The sequence below is a fragment of the Panthera pardus genome, unplaced genomic scaffold, assembly GCF_024362965.1.
Source record: "Panthera pardus isolate Hobbes unplaced genomic scaffold, ASM2436296v1 HiC_scaffold_3, whole genome shotgun sequence".
NCBI lineage: Eukaryota > Metazoa > Chordata > Mammalia > Carnivora > Felidae > Panthera > Panthera pardus.
The window spans coordinates 15,304,370-15,322,131 of record NW_026526876.1 but is presented as its reverse complement, the minus strand read 5'-3'; positions in this window follow the sequence as shown (position 1 = coordinate 15,322,131).

Here is a 17,762-nt window from a genome sequence, read left to right as displayed (position 1 = left end):
GCTCAGGTCATGGTCTTGCGGTTCGTGAGTTTGAGCCCCGCGTCGGGCTCGCCAACGTCAGCGTGGAACCAGCTTCGGATCCTCTGTGCCCCCCTCTCTCTTCCCCTCCCCAGCTCGCGCTGTCTCAAAAATAAATACACGTTGAAAAAAATGAAAGAAAAAAGTGAAAAGAAACAGGTAAAACTTAATTCGAATGCTGTCGTTTACGAGTCCAGGATATCTAACGTATCACCATTCTAACACGTGATCGGTACAAAAATTGCTCATGAGGCACGCTACTTTATTTTTGTGGTTTCGTTCTCAGTCTTGGAAATCTGCTGTGGATTTCGCACCCTCTCCACTGGCGTGCAAAAGCCACTTGTGGCTGTGGCCCCACCCTGGGCGGTGGCGGGTCTGGGGCCTGGGGACGTAACTTCCAAATCCCGATGAGCAGATCGCTCTGGAGTCTGGCCTGTTGGACCTCGAGGCTATTTCTCTGGCTTCAGGCCTGGAGGCCTAAGGCAGCACAGTGGCTGGACCCAGCGTCAGTGGTCGTGTGGTCTTCTGTGTGCCTGGTGTGGTCGGCACCGGCATGAGGCTTGGCCAGAGGGCTTCCTCCGGGCCATAGCAAGTGCCTGCCCTTGGGAGGCCCACCCAGATTGCCCTAGAAAGTGTGATCACTGCCAGGATGGGTGGTGGCCTTCACAGACACTCATGGGGCTGTCCAACTGGGTTCCTGGATCTGGAAGGTCACATTGCTAATGTGTCCTCTGCACACGGGGGCTCCCTGGGAAGGCTTCCGAGGACACGGTGGTTTTCCAGCAACCTAGGAGGCTGACTGGCTGACAGGGGCTGCTTCTCTCACGTGCTGGTCACAGGCGGGAAGCCGCTGATGTCAGGGGACCGGGGTGGACGTACCTCCGAGGGGTCTGTGGGATATGCCTCCTGCAGCATCTCTGGGCGGGGCCGGCGCCCCCCTCCCGGCGACTGCTTATCATTGAAGTGGATGCTGTTTGCAGGCAGCTGGGGGTAATTCCGGGCTGCGTCCGTGAGGTCAGGTCTGTGCATGTGTCTCCTGGGGGGCGGGGGGGCTGGTGGCCCGGCCGGGGCAGCCCAGTGCAATGCCAGCAGCTGCTCGCTGAGATGTGATGCCCTGGGACACCGGGCAGGGCTCCACTGGCTGCGTCCGGATGCCTGGGATGAAACACCAAACCTGAGAAGGAGACGGCTTCCCCCTCGCAGGGCCGGTGGGACGATGACATCTGTGGGCAGTCCTCGCAGCACCGACTCCCTCCCCCCCCCCCCACTGCTCTGCCCCCAGGACATCCTGTCCCTCTTGCTTTGTCCCCTTTCTCATCCTCCCTCTGCCCTCCACCCACAAGCTCCAGCCTCCCCCCAACCTTCCTCCCCCTTTGCTGGGACTCCTCCAGGCTACTCCCTCATGCCCCGTCACATCCTCGTCCCAATACTGGGTTGAGTGGTGCCCACCCCCATTCGTGCCCATCCGGGATCTCAAGATGGGATCTTGTTTGGACATCGGGTCTCTGTGGATGTAACCAAGTTAAGACGGGGGCCCTGGGGGCCCTTGGCCCACAATGACTGCCGTCCTTATGAGGATAGAGAAATTTGGATGCAGAGACAGGGTACAGGGGACAAAGCCCCATGAGACAGATTCTGGGGTGATGCACCTCGAGGCCAAGGTCCAAACCTTGCCAGCAACCACGAGATGCTGGCAAAGGCAGGGAGGGGACCCTGCCCTGGAGGGAGCGTGGCCCTGCCTGCACGGTGACGTCGGGCTTCCGGGCCCCAGAACTGGGAGAGCAGCCATTTCTGTTGCTTACGTGCCCAGCTTGCAGCCCCGGGACACTCATCCAGGCCCCTTGACCCAGCTGGACCCCAGAACAATGGGGGACAAACCCCGTGCCGGGGGCACCCCTGAGCCTCAACGGGCGCCCCGGGGCCCCGGCTCTGTCTGCAGAAGCCCCCAGCTCACACACATCTGAGGGGATAATGATCCTCAGGATTCCAACGGATTTCTTTGAGCTCACCGGATGCCGAGCACAGCCAGCCGCCACGTCACGCTTGACAAGAAAGGCAGCCAGCGCTCGGGGAGATTGATGGGGCAGCAGAAGCCAGTGGACGAGAACAGGCAGACGAGAGCAGGTCATTGCCCCAGGACGGACCGACGGAGGCTGTCACTGCCCGAATCGGGTGACGGCGTGGCTAGGGGTCACGGGCTCTGGGAACAGCGCTGGTAGAATGGGGTGTGGCCGGCAGAGCAGGGAGGTCACCAGGAGGACACGTGGTCTCCTGCAGGTAGAGTGGGGGCAACGTGGGTGGTGGGCGGTGGCGATGGGGAAGGCTGTGGGGCAGAGGGCTCGGGAGCCATCCGGGTCGCAGTCCTGGCTCTGTCCTGCCTGGGGGTGGGGGTGGGGTGGGGGGGGCTCCTGATGTGGACGTGATACGGCCCTGGGACAGTGACACAGGCGCGTGTTGTTGCCGTCTGCTACTGTACAGTTCCAGAACATGCTGACGCCGTAGACTGGGTCCATGCGCAAAAAGCAGAAAGGGGAGCAAAATACCGCTGTCCGGGGGGATGTCTCAGGAGGGGCAGGTGGTTCAGGGAGGGAGCTGAGTCCCGGGGCCCAGGGTGGCAGACAGGTGTGAGGAGAACGAGGAGGCTTGGGGGCCCCAGGGGGGGTCGAGGGGGCCCTCGCAGACAGCAATGTCAGCAGCTGCCAGCAGATAGGCAGTTACGAGGGACAGGGGTGCACACGCACGTGCACGCACACACGTGCGCACAGGCAGCAGGCTGGACCCGTGACCATGTCGGGACAGGCTGTCAGTAAAGAGAAGCTGAGTGGAGGGCTGCGGCGGGAGGGGCTGCAGGGGTCAAGCGAGTGTGTGGGTATTTCATGGCAGGAGAGGGCAGGTGCGGGGGTTGAAATAGAGGAATTCCAGAACAGGGGTGGGAGGTGCTGGGAGCTCGGATGGGGTCCACCTTGGAAAGGAGGAGCGGAGCCTGTCCAGAGACTGGGGGGCAGGAGAGCAATGGGCAAGGAGCTGGGGAACGCCAGGGTGCGGGCGGGGTGTCCACTCTGACTGGGGCCTTTTCAGAAAAGCTGGAGACAAGGTCATCGGCGGGGTGTTTGGGGTTGGGGGGGACAGGGGCTGTGCTCAGGTCGCCAGGAGGGTAGGGGGAGAATGGCCGCCTGGCAGGGGAGCTGAGCAGAACTGAAATGTACAGAATCAGTGTTGTCCCCAGAAAGACCTGCACCGCACAGGGGACCGAGAGCCCGGGTGTCCCCAGGGCTAGAGGTAGCCCTGCCCCCGCTCCCCTCTCCTGGCCTGTTTGGGTCCCAGGCTGCAGACAGAGATTGGAGCTGAGCAAGCTGGCACCACCTGTATGTGTGCGAGTTTGCACACGTTCGCTATGTGTGTGTGCATTTGCACGTGTGCATCGTCTATATGAGTGTGCATGTTTGCACACGTGCACCATCTAGAGGTGTGTGCGTTTGCACAAAGAGGTGCCGGGAGAGATGGCCTAGTGATGTTTATTTTCCTCCTTTCCTCTTTCAAGTTTTAAAATTTAGTTGGAAACCACCGAGCGCTGTATTTTCCAAACACAATACGGCAGTGAAAACGCCCCTGCGTGAGAAAACACAAGTCCCCGTGGCAGCGCGGGAGCGCGCATCCTCCCTGCGGAAGCCGCTAGCTCGCCTTGCCCTGCCTCCCCCTGCCAGGGGGCCGCCTTCTCACTCCTTTGGGTTCATCCGCGGACTCTGCGCTTGGCCACTTCTCCCGTCTGCGTCGCAGCCCACCTCCGTCCACAAGCAGACGCCCGGGGGGTCGCCTCCTGTGACCCCGAGACCCCCTCTGGCTAACTGCCCTGGTTCCTCTGCTTCCTCCAGTTTCAATCAGATTAGTCTGGGGTGGGATCCAGGCACGGGGATTTGATCAGAGCGCCTCAGGGGAGCCTCACGTGCAGCCAGGGTGGAGGGCCACCGAGCTCACAGTCTTCCAGAAACTTCGGCCATCCTCAGTGCCTTAATCAATGACTTGCTGGTGTACGTTTTGTAATGGGCTCTGGGGGGGGGTGGGGGGGTGGGGGTGGGGACAGCAGGCGGTGATTTATATCCTGCGCCCGATCCCTTAGCAGGGATATTCCCACCACGGCTCATTTGAAGCTGCCAGCACCAAGTTCGCCCGCTCTAGCCAGCTTCCTAAAAACTGAAACCGCGGGAGCTGTGTCCCTGCGGCCTGGCTCTACTCTGCGCTGGCTCGCCCGGCCCTCTGGAACCTGTCAGGTCGTGGACGAGATCGGCTTCCACGCTGACGGCCCACGGGAGGCACTGCGGGGGCAGCCACGGGCTTTTCAGAGCACTGGATCTCCCCAAAGCCTCTCGGGAGCCGTAGACCGAGCAAGTGACACTGAGGAGGAAACCGAGACTCGTCTACGGTGGTATCTCAGGCCGCCCCCCGAAGGAGGTGCCCTACGCTGGTGGGTGGTCCATGCTGTCTCTCTCCTGACCTGACCCAGGCCACCGTTCCGGCCCTGCTGGGGGCACATGTCGGCTGGCGCTCGGGGGCCATCCTGCCACCTTCCGCTGTGGCACAGAAGCTCTAAAACCGGCATTTCCCACACCCCCTGCCGCTCAGGCTGGCTCAGTCAGGGGCATTCCCAGGGACTTGGAGTTGGGGAGGGACACAGAGGCCGCGGATCCACACTCTTCTCTCGGCATGCTTGGCGGTGGGTGCGCGGGGCCGGTTGGCTGTTTTGAGGCCAGCCAGTTCCGCAGCTGTGCTCCCGGTCTCCCACCTTCTAGATGCCGGCCAGTTTGGTCGAGTCCCGGGAACCATCTGGAAGCCACGGGCTAGCCTGCTTCTCCGGCCCTTGCACGGCTGTCGTGAGCACCTCGTTTCCTTTTCTGTCCAAAGTAGCCGGCCCGGCTTCTGTTCTCTCCCTCTGAATCCTGACCGACGTGCCAGAGAGAGAGGGAGACACGGAATCTGAAACAGCCTCCAGCCCCGAGCTGTCAGCACAGAGCCCGACGTGGGGCCGGAAGTCACGAACCGTGAGATCATGACCCGAGCCGAAGTCGGACGCTTCATCGACTGAGCCACCCAGGTGCCCCACGTCCTGTGACTTTTATTCAAGTTCATTCAGCCGGGATCTCCCCCCCCCCATCCCCACCCCTCCCGGCTCCAAGGGTCGTGTCCACATTCTCCCATAGTAGTGGGGTTTGACGATATGCATCACAAAATGTAGGTTCAGAGCTGGGACTAGAAATCTTTTCAGTAGGTCCACACACGTGGCAAAAGCGACATAAGGGCAGCAGAGAACTGCAGTAAGGAGAGAGGTCACCGTGCCGAGTGGCTGCGCAGGCCGCGGAAGCCCGGAAGGACGGGGTGGAGCTGCGTCCACGTTCGCCCACGTCGGTCTTGGGAGGGCGAAGGTGCTCCCCCTGAACCTACCACTGGAACTTCACGCACGCCCCTGACCATGGAGCTCACGGAGGGGTGGGGGAGCAGAGACGTGAGAACGGCTGTTGGGGACAGGCGTGCACATGGCGGCAACGACCAGGATCCGGAGGGAGGAAATGGAAAGCCAGGCAAAGCACGAGGCTCAGAAGTGTGGCGGAGGGGGGAGGGGCTGCGTGTGGGAGATCGGCGCGAACCCTCACACCCTCCGCCCCCGGGTCACCAGCAGCGGGGCTCCGTCCTTCCATCCGTCTGTCCTGATGGGCTGTGGGTGCCCAGGACTCAGGCTCACCGAGGACGCCACGGAGCCCGCCGGCTGCCTGCGGCTGGGGCCGCACCTGCGTCTTGAGAAGGATGTTTGCGATGCACCGGGACGGAAAGAGGACGCGTGAATGTTCTCTCTTTTCTTCACCACCCTTCACGATGCAGTAGCAACTTAAAAAGAGTTTCCACACGAGTGATTGTTTCAAAAAGCTATTTTTAAAATCAAGTAATACGGGTTTGCTGGAAAATGTTGGAAACGTTTCTGAAAGTGAAAGCAAGAAATAAAAATTGCCTCTAAGCCCGCAGTCCAGACCCCTCGGAGCTCCCCTCCCCTCCCCTGAGGGGCTGCCCGTCCCCTCGGCCTGTCTCAGTCTCCCCGGTGCCCACGTCTGGGCCGCGGTCTCTCTCCACGCAAATGTACATTAAAATTTAAAAACAAGTCATGATGACAGTGTATTTATAGATCTGTATCCTGCTTTTCTCTTAAGTTTCTTAGCCTGCCTCTTCCCATCAGGGGAGTTAAGAGACCCAAACCAAACCCCTTGTTACCGGACATCCTTCAGTTAAGATCACCAGCTTTTGCAGATAACGATACGGAACACCCCGTTAAATCTGAGTTTCAGATAAACCATGACATGCGAATTTGGGACATACTTAGAATTAAAAAGCGATTTGTTGTGTAGCTGACATTCAAAGTTAACCGTGTCCTGGGGCGCCTGGGTGGCTCAGTCGGTTAAGCGTCCGACTTCAGCTCAGGTCACGATCTCGCGGTTCGCGAGTTCGAGCCCCGCGTCGGGCTCTGGGCTGACGGCTCGGAGCCTGGAGCCTGCTTCCGATTCTGTGTCTCCCTCTCTCTCTGCCCCTCCCCCGTTCATGCTCTGTCTCTCTCTGTCTCAAAAATAAATAAACGTTAAAAACAAAACAAAACAAAGTTAACCGTGTCCTATATTTTGTCTGGTGGCCCTACCTTCCGGGTGCTGAGTGGCTTTGGGCACTGGGGGACCAGGCCTCCTGGAGGGACTGGTCTGCTCACACCTGGGGGACCGGTCGGTTCACATCATTCCTGATACCAGGTGGTACATTACCTTGGCCTTGTGCCCTACAACCTGCCGGGTCTCAAGTCAGGTTCATTTATAAACCCCTCACAAGGGCTGCGGAGGCCATTTTGCTGAACAGGAAGCAACTGCCCAGGGAAGTAATTGGGCTAAGTAACCGCCCGTGGTTTCTCAGCCCGGAAGAAGGTTTGGGTCCAGGTCTGACTGACCGGGCTGAAGAGAATTAGAGGTAGCTAAGCCAGGTGGCCGGCGACTGGGGGCCGGAGAGGCCTGGATCAGGCCTCGGGGTGAGAATGCCACCCTCCCTGGGGAGCTCCTCCGTGGGATGCCTGGGATGGGGATGGCGGACTGGGGCCTCTGCACCCGGGGGAGGCCTCCAGCCACCTCCTGGGACCCGGGGCAGCTGGACGAAAGCCACCGACTGCCCTCAGGGTTCAGGGCTTTTGAATTGCTGGCTAAGATTTCTTCCAAGCCCCTCAAGGGCTTATTTAAATGGAGTTAAAGTGCGCAGCCCCTGGTGGGAAGAGGTTAAGCGTCTGAACGAAGGATTAAGGACTGGTTTCTGGAACGGGCGGGGGTCTGGCACTGGCCTGTCTCCCAGCTCTCTGGGGCCCGCTGTGGCCCCTCACCCTGCCCCCCACCAGGCAGACCGCCCCCCCCCACCCGCCGTGTTTCCCTGCCCCTTTCTCTCTAGTCCCTAGCAAGGCTCTGAAACCCAGATGCCCCTGTGGGTCACGAGCAAAGGGGCAGGTACAGCGTGGGTGGGAAGGCCCAGGATTCTGCATCTGAAGCTCTGGGAGGTCCCTGGGCAGACCAGACCCCTCCTGAAGCCCTGCTTCCCGAGACCCCACAGCTACCAACCCTGGGTGGGCACCGAAGAAGGAAGGGCCGTTACCTCTATACCTCCCTCACCCGCCCATCCTCCTCCTTCCCCCCTCCCTTTCTCCCTCCTTTAGGGAGATGCCCATCCCCTCCAGAGGCCTGGGGTGGGGGGGTCTCTGGGGAGGAGCTCCGGCCGGGTGGGCACCTCACAAGGGAGCCGTGGGCTGGCAGCATCCGGAGACAAGGTCCTCCTCCTTACAACAACTACAGAGGCAGATGGTGGGGTGGGGGGCAGGTGGGGGGGTGACTCAGCCCACCCCTCCCTGCCCACTCCCGCCCCTCTGGCACAGGCCATGGCCCTCTGGGCGCCTTGGCCTGGAGGAAGAGGGCAGGACGGACCTTCAACCAGCTGGAAACCAAGAACCAAGTTCTGGCTGGGGGTCAGCCCAGGGTGGGGGGGCCCCCACACATCTGGGAGGAGCCGCGGGAGCCAGGGGCTTTTTTAACCAAGGTCCTGAAGTTGGGGTCTGTCCCCTGCAGGCAGCGCAGTGCTCGGAGCAAGGGCATGTTGGCATCTCTGTTGGAAAGTGTGTTCTAGAAGCGAGGGAGGTGGTTAAGTCAAGTTTGCAAACACGCGGCACGGGAGGATGGCGTCCGGGACCCAGTGGGGGCGAAGAGAAGGGCAGGGAGGGCTATTTCTGCAGGATTTGGTGATGGGGGGGGGGCGGGGATCTGGAATGATGGCGCCCCTGCTCTTGGCATGAGCTGTGGGTGAAGGGGGAGCCGTTCTGTGCCGGGGAGGCCGGCGGAGGGCTCACATCCGAGCCCGGGACTGAGCGGGCACATCCAGAAGGATGTGGGTGGGCTCAGGGGAGGGCCTTTGCCTCCTGGACCACGTGTCTGCAGGGGTTTTCTCCTTGCCCGGTCGCCCTGCAGACCCTCGGGGTCTCGCGTGTGCCCACAAACAGCTCCCCTTGGCCCCGCTTAGGCTGAGCGAATCGGGAGCGAGGGCTGCAGGGCTCTGGAACGCAGCATGAAGGGGGGCTTGGTTCTACAGGTGCGCGGGGCTGGAGGGGTGGCCGGGCGGCACGCGCCAGGGTGCGTCTGCTCCTGGGCTCCTGGTGCAGCGGTCAGACCCGGCCCCGGAAGGGGAGACCGAGTCAAGGCTGTTTCCCTTCCGAACTCGGCAGTCAGCCCGCCTGCTGGTGGGGGAGGCAGGCCAGAGGCCAGGAGAATAGTCGGAGGGGTGGGGCCATGAGCGGCCACAGACACCGACTGCACCCACAAGCCATCGCGGGGATCAAGAGTCCGGGGCAGGGGAAGTGGGTCTGAAGCTCAGAGTTTGAAAGCTGCCCAGGTCTGGGGCCTCCTCTGATCTTCGCCCACGATCGCGGGGGCTGGTAAAAGCTGGCAGCGGCAGGATTCGAACTCAGGGCCGTCGGTTCCAGCTCCTCCATAGCATAGGGCCGCACGGGAGGGAGGTGGGGGGTAGAGGGGTGGGGACGAGGAGCACTCGTCGTGGAGTCCCTGCGGCAGCTCAGACGCCCGCCCTGGTCCCAGTTTGCCTACCTGGAGACGCCCAGTCGCTTGGAGCGGCTCACGCTCTGGGCTCTGGAGGCCGGGGCGCGGTCCTCACCTGGGCTGCCCCGGGAGCTGTAAAATAATGCCCACCCAGACCGTTTGCATCGGGATCTGGTTTTTTTTCTGTACAAAACTGCCCACACGGTTGTGACACAGGGCAGCGAACGGGGGTTCGGAGAGCGAGAGGAACAGATTCCCCATCCGGCCCCGGAGGCAGGAGACAGTCTAAGTGACCCCCGGTGACCTCCCCCCGGACGACACTGACTCTTGGTGGCCCAGTTCTTGGGTCTGCAGAAGACACCTCCGGAAAGCTGGGGGCCTCTGCCTTGAAGCCATTTGGAGCTCGGGTGCAGCTGATACCTTCTCCTTGGTCTCGGGACTCCCCCCACCCCCAACCCCACCATCCTGGCTCGGGGAGACCCTCCCAGCACCCCCACGGCCTGGACGCTGTGCTCTGCGGGCACACGGAGTGTGGAAGACACAGTTCGGTCCTCACCGAGTGTAGACACAGACGCCGCCGGCGACCCAGACCCCGCATGGCTGTGCTGCCTCCCTGGAGGGCGTGGACGCTCCCGGTGACCTGTGACCTGGGCAGCTCTCGGCCTCGCAGCGATAGCTTCGACAGGGCCCCGCGATCCCGTGCACCCTCTTGTCAGCCTTGGGCACAGGTTAGGGACCCCCTCCTCCGGCCCCTGCTGGCCTCCCGGGCGTCTGAGCCGCTCGCTGGCCATGCCAGGGAGGATGGCTTCTCCAGAGACTTTGGCCAGGCCTCGCTTCTGCCCGCACCTCGAGAGAGCCACAGCCCCGTCCCCTGCCCGGCCGGTGTGCTGGAGCCTCTGGAAAGAGAGGTGGTGGGTTGGAGCTTGACCCTGAGTGGAAGCCTCAGGGACAGGAGGACGGAAGGGGAGAGGACTCACCGGAGGGAGGGGCGAAGTGAAAGAGCTCCTGGTGGAGAGTCAGGGGTGGGGGTGGGAGGGTGGGGGTGTGGGGTGGGAGGGCGGGAGTCCGGGTTGGGGGTGGGGGGCAGGAGTCCGAGTTTGGGTTGGGGGTGGGGTGGGGTGGGGTGGGAGGGCAGCGGTCGGGGGTGTGGATGGGAATGGGGGTGGGGGGTGGGGGGTGGGGGGTGGGAGGGCAGAAGTCAGGGGTGGGGGGTGGGGGGGTGTGGGGTGGGAGGGCGGGAGTCCGGGTTGGGGGTGAGGGGCAGGAGTCCGAGTTGGGGTTGGGGGTGGGGTGGGGTGGGGTGGGAGGGCGGCAGTCGGGGGTGGAGATGGGAATGGGGGTGGGGGGGTGGGAGAGCGGAAGTCAGGGGTGGGGGGTGGGGGGGTGTGGGAGGGCAGGAGTGGGGGGTGAGGGGGTGGGAGGGTGGGAGTGGGGATGGGGGTGGGGGTGTGGGAGGGCAGGAGTCGGGTGTGGGGGTGGGGTGGGAGGGCGGGAGTCGGGGGTAGGGGGGTAGGGGTGTGGGAGGGTGGGAGTCGGGCGTGGGGGGGGGTGAGGGGGTGGGAGGGCGGGAGGTGAGGAGTCGGGTGAGGGGGTGGGAGGGAGTCCGAAGGACCATCCTGTTTGGTTTCATTTATTTTTTGTTTGTTTTGTAAATTAACCTTAAACAAAATTTTTTTAAAGTTGATTTATTTATTTTTGAGAGAGACAGAGACCGTGTGAGCGGGGAGGGGCAGGGAGAGAGGGAGACGCAGAATCCGAAGCAGGCTCCGGGCTCCGAGCTGTCAGCCATGAGATCATGACCTGAGCCGAAGTTGGACACTTAACCCACGGAGCCCCCAGGAGCCCCGCCAATCTCTTCGCTTTAAGTGGTGTATTTAAGTGATTGACACGCAAGGTAACTTATCCCTGTGCTAGAGTTGATTTTCTATTTGTTTCCTCTGTTTCTCTGCCTTCTGCGGTTGCTTGAGCGTTCGGCTCCCGTCCTGATTCCTTCCCACAGATCTGGGGTGGATCTGGTTGTGGTTCTCCCTGCGGCTGCTCTGGGATCACTTACCCAGATCCACACGCATGGATCACTTACCTGCCGCGTGGACACGCAACCACTTGACTGACGTGTGGACCCCTCCCATTTAGGGCCCTTTACCTTTCTGACTTCGCCACAATTTTTAGATGGGCCGGGGGTCCGAGAACACTGGAGTTAAATGACGGGGTGAGCCCCGGCTCCCTGCGGCGCCCCCACGGCCCCTCCCGCCCCAGGAGATGCTGTGTGGCAGGAGGGCGCCGCAGGGTCCTCCAGGCTCCTCCCGGCTCGGTTCCGCCAGAGGCCCACGCGCTGACATCCCGCCAGGCGGAGAGGAGGGCCCGCCGGCCCCGGAGCCTTCTGCAGTTAAGGTCTTAAGAGTGGAGTCTCATGAGCAGGAGGGAGAAACGCAGGGTCCCCGGTGGGCACGTTAACACCGCTCACCCCAAACACCCCAGAGAGACGTGGGGCAGAGAGGAGTTGGCATGAAACCTCCTTGAGGGATGCCGGCAGGGGAGGGGCGTCGGGGCCCAGCCCCGCTGGCTCACCTGGAGGCGTAGCCATCCTGTTCGCAGGGGGTGGGGAGGGTGGAAGTGAGGTGTGGCGGCCAGGGGTGCTGGGGGGTGCGGTGCAGGAGCCCCGGGGCCTCACCACATGGCTGCCAGGAGGAGGAAGAGGCTGTCACAGCAGGCCGGTGGTCCACAAAGCCCTTTCCAAGGTCTGGGCTGCCTGGCCTGTCCCCCCACGGCCCACCTGCCAGCCCTCTGCTTTCCGGTGCCTTCCGGGTTGCCCCCATAACCTGTCCAGGTCCTGGATCCTCCCGCTGGAATGTGCCTGGGAAAAGGCCCTTCTGCTCACGGCGTGCACGGGATGCCTATGCGTGTGTGTATGCGGGTACGATGCGTGTGTGCATACATGCACGCACTCGTGTGTTTACACGTGTGTCCATTGCACGTGCCCAGCGGACCTGTGTGTGCCCGTGTGACGTGCGCGCATGTGTGTATGTGTGTAGGGTGCACGCGTGTGAGCGTGTGAGCTCACACACGCGTGGTGAGGGTGTATATGCATATATGTGTGCACGGCGCGCGTGTGTGGGATACACGCAGGGACGTACATACGTGAGTGTGCGTAGGTGTGTGCGTGCGTGTCGCCGTGCGATGCAGGCGTGTGCACGTGCGTGTGTGTGCAACGCTTGGCTCTGTGTGGGAGGCACGACGGTGGGCAAAACCAGACGAAACCGAAGCCAGGCGAACATCTTGGGGGATGATCGCGTGCACGGCAGTCACACCCTCGCGCATCAGGCAGTGTCGCAAAGGAGTGAGTTCGTCCGTGTTCGCCGAGGTGGAAGATGTTCGTCAAATGTTCGGTAGAGAGGAAAGAAAGTCCAGCATGCGTAACTGGCACACAAACCCACAAACGGTCACCACAGCCAAGAGGGTGACCGCATCCGCCGCCCCCCATCCCCTCTCCCTTCCCTCCGCCCTGCCCCTCGCCCCCCAGCCCTCCCCAGGCAGCCGCTGACCTGCTTTCCGTCACCGCAGATCCACAGCTCGGTCAGCATTCGTACATTTCGTGTGGCCGGAGGCTGGCGCGTCTTCTTCCCGGCCTGGCTTCTGTCACGTGGCCAACGTCCCCCCTGCTCGTGCGGGATGGCGCTCGCTGCGTGGGAATAACTCGTTCGTTTATCCATCCACCTGTTGACGGCTGCCTTCCCGTGTGAGGCTGTTGCACAGACAGCTGTTGCACATTGTCCGTGTGTAAGCTGTCGTGTAGAGTTGTGCTTCCAGCGAAAACCGGGGACAGAATGGCCCAGACGACGCCACAGCATGGCTTCAGCTTCTCGGGAAACGACGGTGGGAATTCTCCTTCCTCTGCGGCCTCGCCCGACACCCGCCGGCATCGGCCCGGTGCTGGTCACATCCTCGCTGGTGTGCCGTGGGTCTGACCGCGCTTGTGATTTGCATTTCTCTGATGACGGTGACCTTCTCTCCACGCGCTTACTTGCCATTCATGTGTCTTCTTGGAGGAAGCATCTGTTTAAATCCTACTGGGGGGGGGGTCTTCTAGGCGGGGAGGGGAGGGCTTTTCTTATTGAATTTTGAGGTTTTTTTTTTTAATATTCTTTATACACATCCTCATGGGACATACGATTTGCAGGAATGTTCTCCTAGTTTGTTTTTTCCATTCTCTTAACGGCGTCTTTCAAAGAGCAGAAGTGTCGGGCACCTGGGCGGCTCATTTGGCTGAGCCTCCAACTCTTCATTTCGGCTCAGGTCATGATCCCGGGGTCACGAGATCGAGCCCGGGGCGGGGCTCTGCACGGAGTGTGGAACCTGCTTAAGATTCTCTCTCCCTCTCCCTCTGCCCCTCCTGTGCTCTCTCTCTCTCTCTCAAAATTAATAAATGAGCTTAAAAAAAAAGAGTTTTCTTTTTTCTTTAAAAAATTTTTCTTTAACATTTATTTATTTTTGAGAGACAGAGAGAGACAGACTGAGTGGGGGAGGGGCAGAGAGAGAGGGAGACCCAGAATCTGAAGCAGATTCCAGGCTGTGAGCTGTCAGCACAGAGCCCGACGCGGGGCTCGAACTCACGAGCGGTGAGATCATGATCTGAGCCAAAGTCGGACGCTTCACCGACTGAGCCACCCAGACGCCCCTATTTTTTCTTTTTAAATGTATAATGGCTTCATTGCGATATATTCACCCACCATACACTCGCCCGCCTAAATGAAAACCTCGAAGACTCTTACTGTGTTCCCAGATATGTGCAAACAGCATCGCAGTTGGTTTTAGAACATTTAGAATATTTTCGTTACCGTCACCCCCTCCCCCAGCTCCAGGCACCTACTCATAAAAGATTTTTACTGTGATGACCCATCACACTTTCGCTCTGGGATCTGAGATCGCCTCGCCTAACCTGAGGTCGCAACATTTTTTTTTTCTCATTTTTTGCCCCCCAGAAGTCTCCCGGTTTTAGGTTTTACATTTAGGTCACTGATCCATTTTGAGTTCATTTTTGTAGATGGTGGGTGGCATGAATCGAAGCTCTCTTCTTTGCATATGGATGTCCAAATGTTGCATTTGTTGAAACATTCCCTCCCCCGAATTGCTCTCGTCCCTTTGGTGAAAAGTCATTTGTTGGGGTGCGTGCAAGTCGGTTTCCGTCCCTGCGATCTCTCCGTCTGTCTTTGCACCATTTCCACACCGTCCGGACTGCGGCAGCCCATGCCATGTCCCCACGCTAGGTGATTTTGGTGCCCCCAGCCTCCTGCTTCTTTTTCAAAGTTGTTTCGGTTGTTGTAGGGTCCTTATCTATTCTCGTGAAGTTTCGAATCAGTTTCTTGATCTCTACCAAAGGGAGCCTGCTAGGGATCGCACTGACCCCACATGTAATTTGGAGGGAATGGACATCTTACTGGACATTGAATCTTGCAAACGACGAGTGGAGTGTGCCCCTCTTCACTTACTTAGATCTTTAATCTCTCAGCAACGACTCGTGGCTTTTCGTGGACAATTCTTGGACACCTTTTGTCAGATTCATCCTTAACTGTTTCGTGTTTTTGGTGCTATCGTAAACTACATTTAAAATTTTTTGACGTCTGAGTGTTGCCATTATAGAGAATACAGTTGATTTTTTTGTTTAAAAAAATTTTTTAATGTTTATTTGTTTTTGAGACAGAGAGAGACAGAGTGCAAGCAGGGGAGGGGCAGAGAGAGAGGGAGACACAGCATCGGAAGCAGGTTCCAGGCTCCGAGCTGTCGGCACGGAGCCCGAGGCGGGGCTCGAACTCATAGACCGCGAGATCATTGCCCGAGCCGAAGTCAGATGCTCAACCGACTGAGCCACCCAGGCGCCCCTACAATTCATTTTTATACACTGCTGGTTATCTCACAAACTTGCTAACTCATAAGTTCTAGCAGTTTTTTTTTTTTTTTTTTTTTTGTAGATTCCACTAGATTCTCTGCATAGATAAACGCTGCCCAAATGAAGGCAGTTCTGTTTCCTCCTTTCCAATCGGAACGCTTTTCCCGTTTGCCTTCTTTCACTGGCTGGAAGCTTCAGCACAAGGAGGTGGCCGCATCCCCGTCCTGCGCCTGGTCCCCGGGGAAGCAGGAAGGTATCCAGTGCTGAGGGTGGGCTTAGCTGTGGGTTCCACAGATGCCCTTTATCAGCCTGAGCAAGGCCCCTTCTTTTCCTAGTTTGCGGAGAGGTTCTTGGTCAGGAATGGATGTCGGATCTTATCGAAAGCTTTCTTCCTGCCTCTGTTGTGAGAAAATCCTACGTTTTTTCTTTTTGGTTTGTTAAAGTGGTGAACTACGTCGACTGATTTTCAAGCGTTAAACCAAACTCTATTCCTGAGACAAAGCCCATTAGGTCATGGCATTTGGTCCTTTTTTTTTTTTTTTTTTTAATGTTTCTTTTATTTTTGAGAGAGACAGCGTGAGCAGGGGAGGGGCAGAAAGAGAGGGAGACACAGAATCGGAAGCAGGCTCCGGGCTCTGAGCTGTCAGCCCAGAGCCCCACGAGGGGCTCGAACTCACGGACGGTGAGATCATGACCTGAGCCGAAGTCGGACGCTCAACCGACAGAGCCCCCCCAGGCCCCCGACATGCCGTCTATTTATTTATTTATTTATTTATTTATTTATTTATTTATTTTTTCATGCCGTCCTTTTAATAAATCATTGGATTTGACTTGCTAAAATTTGGTTGAGGCTTTTTGCACCTGTGGTCATGAGGGACAGGGGGTATCGGTCTGGAGTTTCCTTTTCTTGCAACACCTTTGCCTGATTTTTGCACCAGGGCAACGCAGGCCTCGTAGAATGAGCTGGTTAAGTGTTCTCTCTGCCTTGGTTTCCCGGAAAAGCATGTGTACAGCTGGGGTTGTTTCCTCCTTCAGTGTCGGGTAGAACCTACCTGTGGAGCCCGGCGTTATTCTGTGGGGTGTTTTCTCCGCGCTGTTCTGACACGTCCGGGCGGACGCAAAGGGCCGGACGAGCTCGCTTCTTTGTTTTTAAAATAAACTTTAAAATCAAAGTAATACCTACATACAGATTGTTTTAATGGCGCAGAGGGCTTCTAGCAACAACAGAAACTTCCTCCTGTCTCTTCCCTGTCCTGAGCCCGGTCTCCAGAGGCAGCCGCGGTGAGGGGTCCTGAGCCCACGCTGGGCATTGTCTCCAGGTGACATGCTCAATTACTCATTCGACAAATCTCTTTCTTTCTTTCTTTCTTTCTTTCTTTCTTTCTTTCTTTCTTAATGTTTATTTATTTCTGAGACAGAGAGAGACAGAGCATGAGTGGGGAACGGGCAGAGAGAGAGGGAGACACAGAATCGGAAGCAGGCTCCAGGCTCTGAGCTGTTGGCACAGAGCCCGACGTGGGGCTCGAACCCACAAACCGTGAGATCATGGCCTGAGCCGAAATCAGACAGTTAACAGTTAACAGACTGAGCCACCCAGGCACCCCACTCATTCGACAAGTACTTACTGGGGGCCTCCTGCGTGCCAGGCACTGTTCTAGGCCCTTGTGAAGCTTTGTGAACCAGACGACAATCCCTGCCTTCGAGGACTGGGAAATGGGGCTAGACTCATCCTGGAGCGGACAGAATTCCAGCGGGACAGACAGACAACAGTGAACCTCATGAGCATGTAAGTTGGAGGTACCGGAAAATACAGAAAGCGCTTCGGGGAAAACCAGAGCAGGGGAAGAGGGGGGAATCGCGAGTGCCAGGGGGAGGCGGGTGCAGTTGAAGACAGACTGGTCAGGGGACACTGGGTAGAGAAGGAGCAAAGGTTTGAAAGGGCTGAAGGAGTGGCTGTCTGGAGGGGTGGGTGGCAGTGTCCCGGGCAGAGGTAACAGCCAGTGCAAAGGCCCTGAGGCGAGAGTGTGAGCGGTGAGCTCAGGGGTCAGCGAGGAGGCAGGCAGGCTGGCATGGGGACTGGAGGGGAGTCAGAGAGGAGGGCAGAGAGAGGATGGGGGGGTCACCCCAGCACTTAGGCCTTGCAGGCAACTGTAAGGACTTCAGCTTTTTCCCCCTGAGTAGAAGAAGGAAGTCTTTCTGGGTTCTGAGCAGAGTGGCACCGACTGACCTGAGTTTCAGGGGTAGGGGAGGCCTGTTCATTGAGGACTGGCTCTGGGGTGGGCGAGGAGACCAGCGCTGCACCCCTGGCGAGAGGTGACGGTGGCCCCGGGGCATCGGGGGGGGGGGGGGGGGAGTGGGGGGCTTGGGGTCGACACCAAAGGCAAAGCCAGCAGGATGTGTTGGTGGGCTGGAGGTGGGGAGCGGAGGAGGGCGGGAGTCCCCGACACCCCCAGCGTTCTGGAGCCCGAGCCCCCCGACGGCCGGCGTTGCCCGAGCCAGGGCTGAGCGGCCCGCGTGCGGAGCGGGTGTGGGGGAGGTCGGCGCCTAGTGGCAACGTCAAGTCTGTAGGCGGATGTGGTGGCCTGGAGCTGTGGGAGGTACGCACCTAGCAGGTGAGGCGCAAAGATGCTATTTAAAGCCACAGACTGGGGGAAGTGGCTGCGGTGTCTTATCTCTGCAATCCCCGCGCGCGCGCGCGCGCGCGCGGAGATACTGTCTATGGTCCGCCTGCTGGGATGGTTGAGGATTTAATCCAG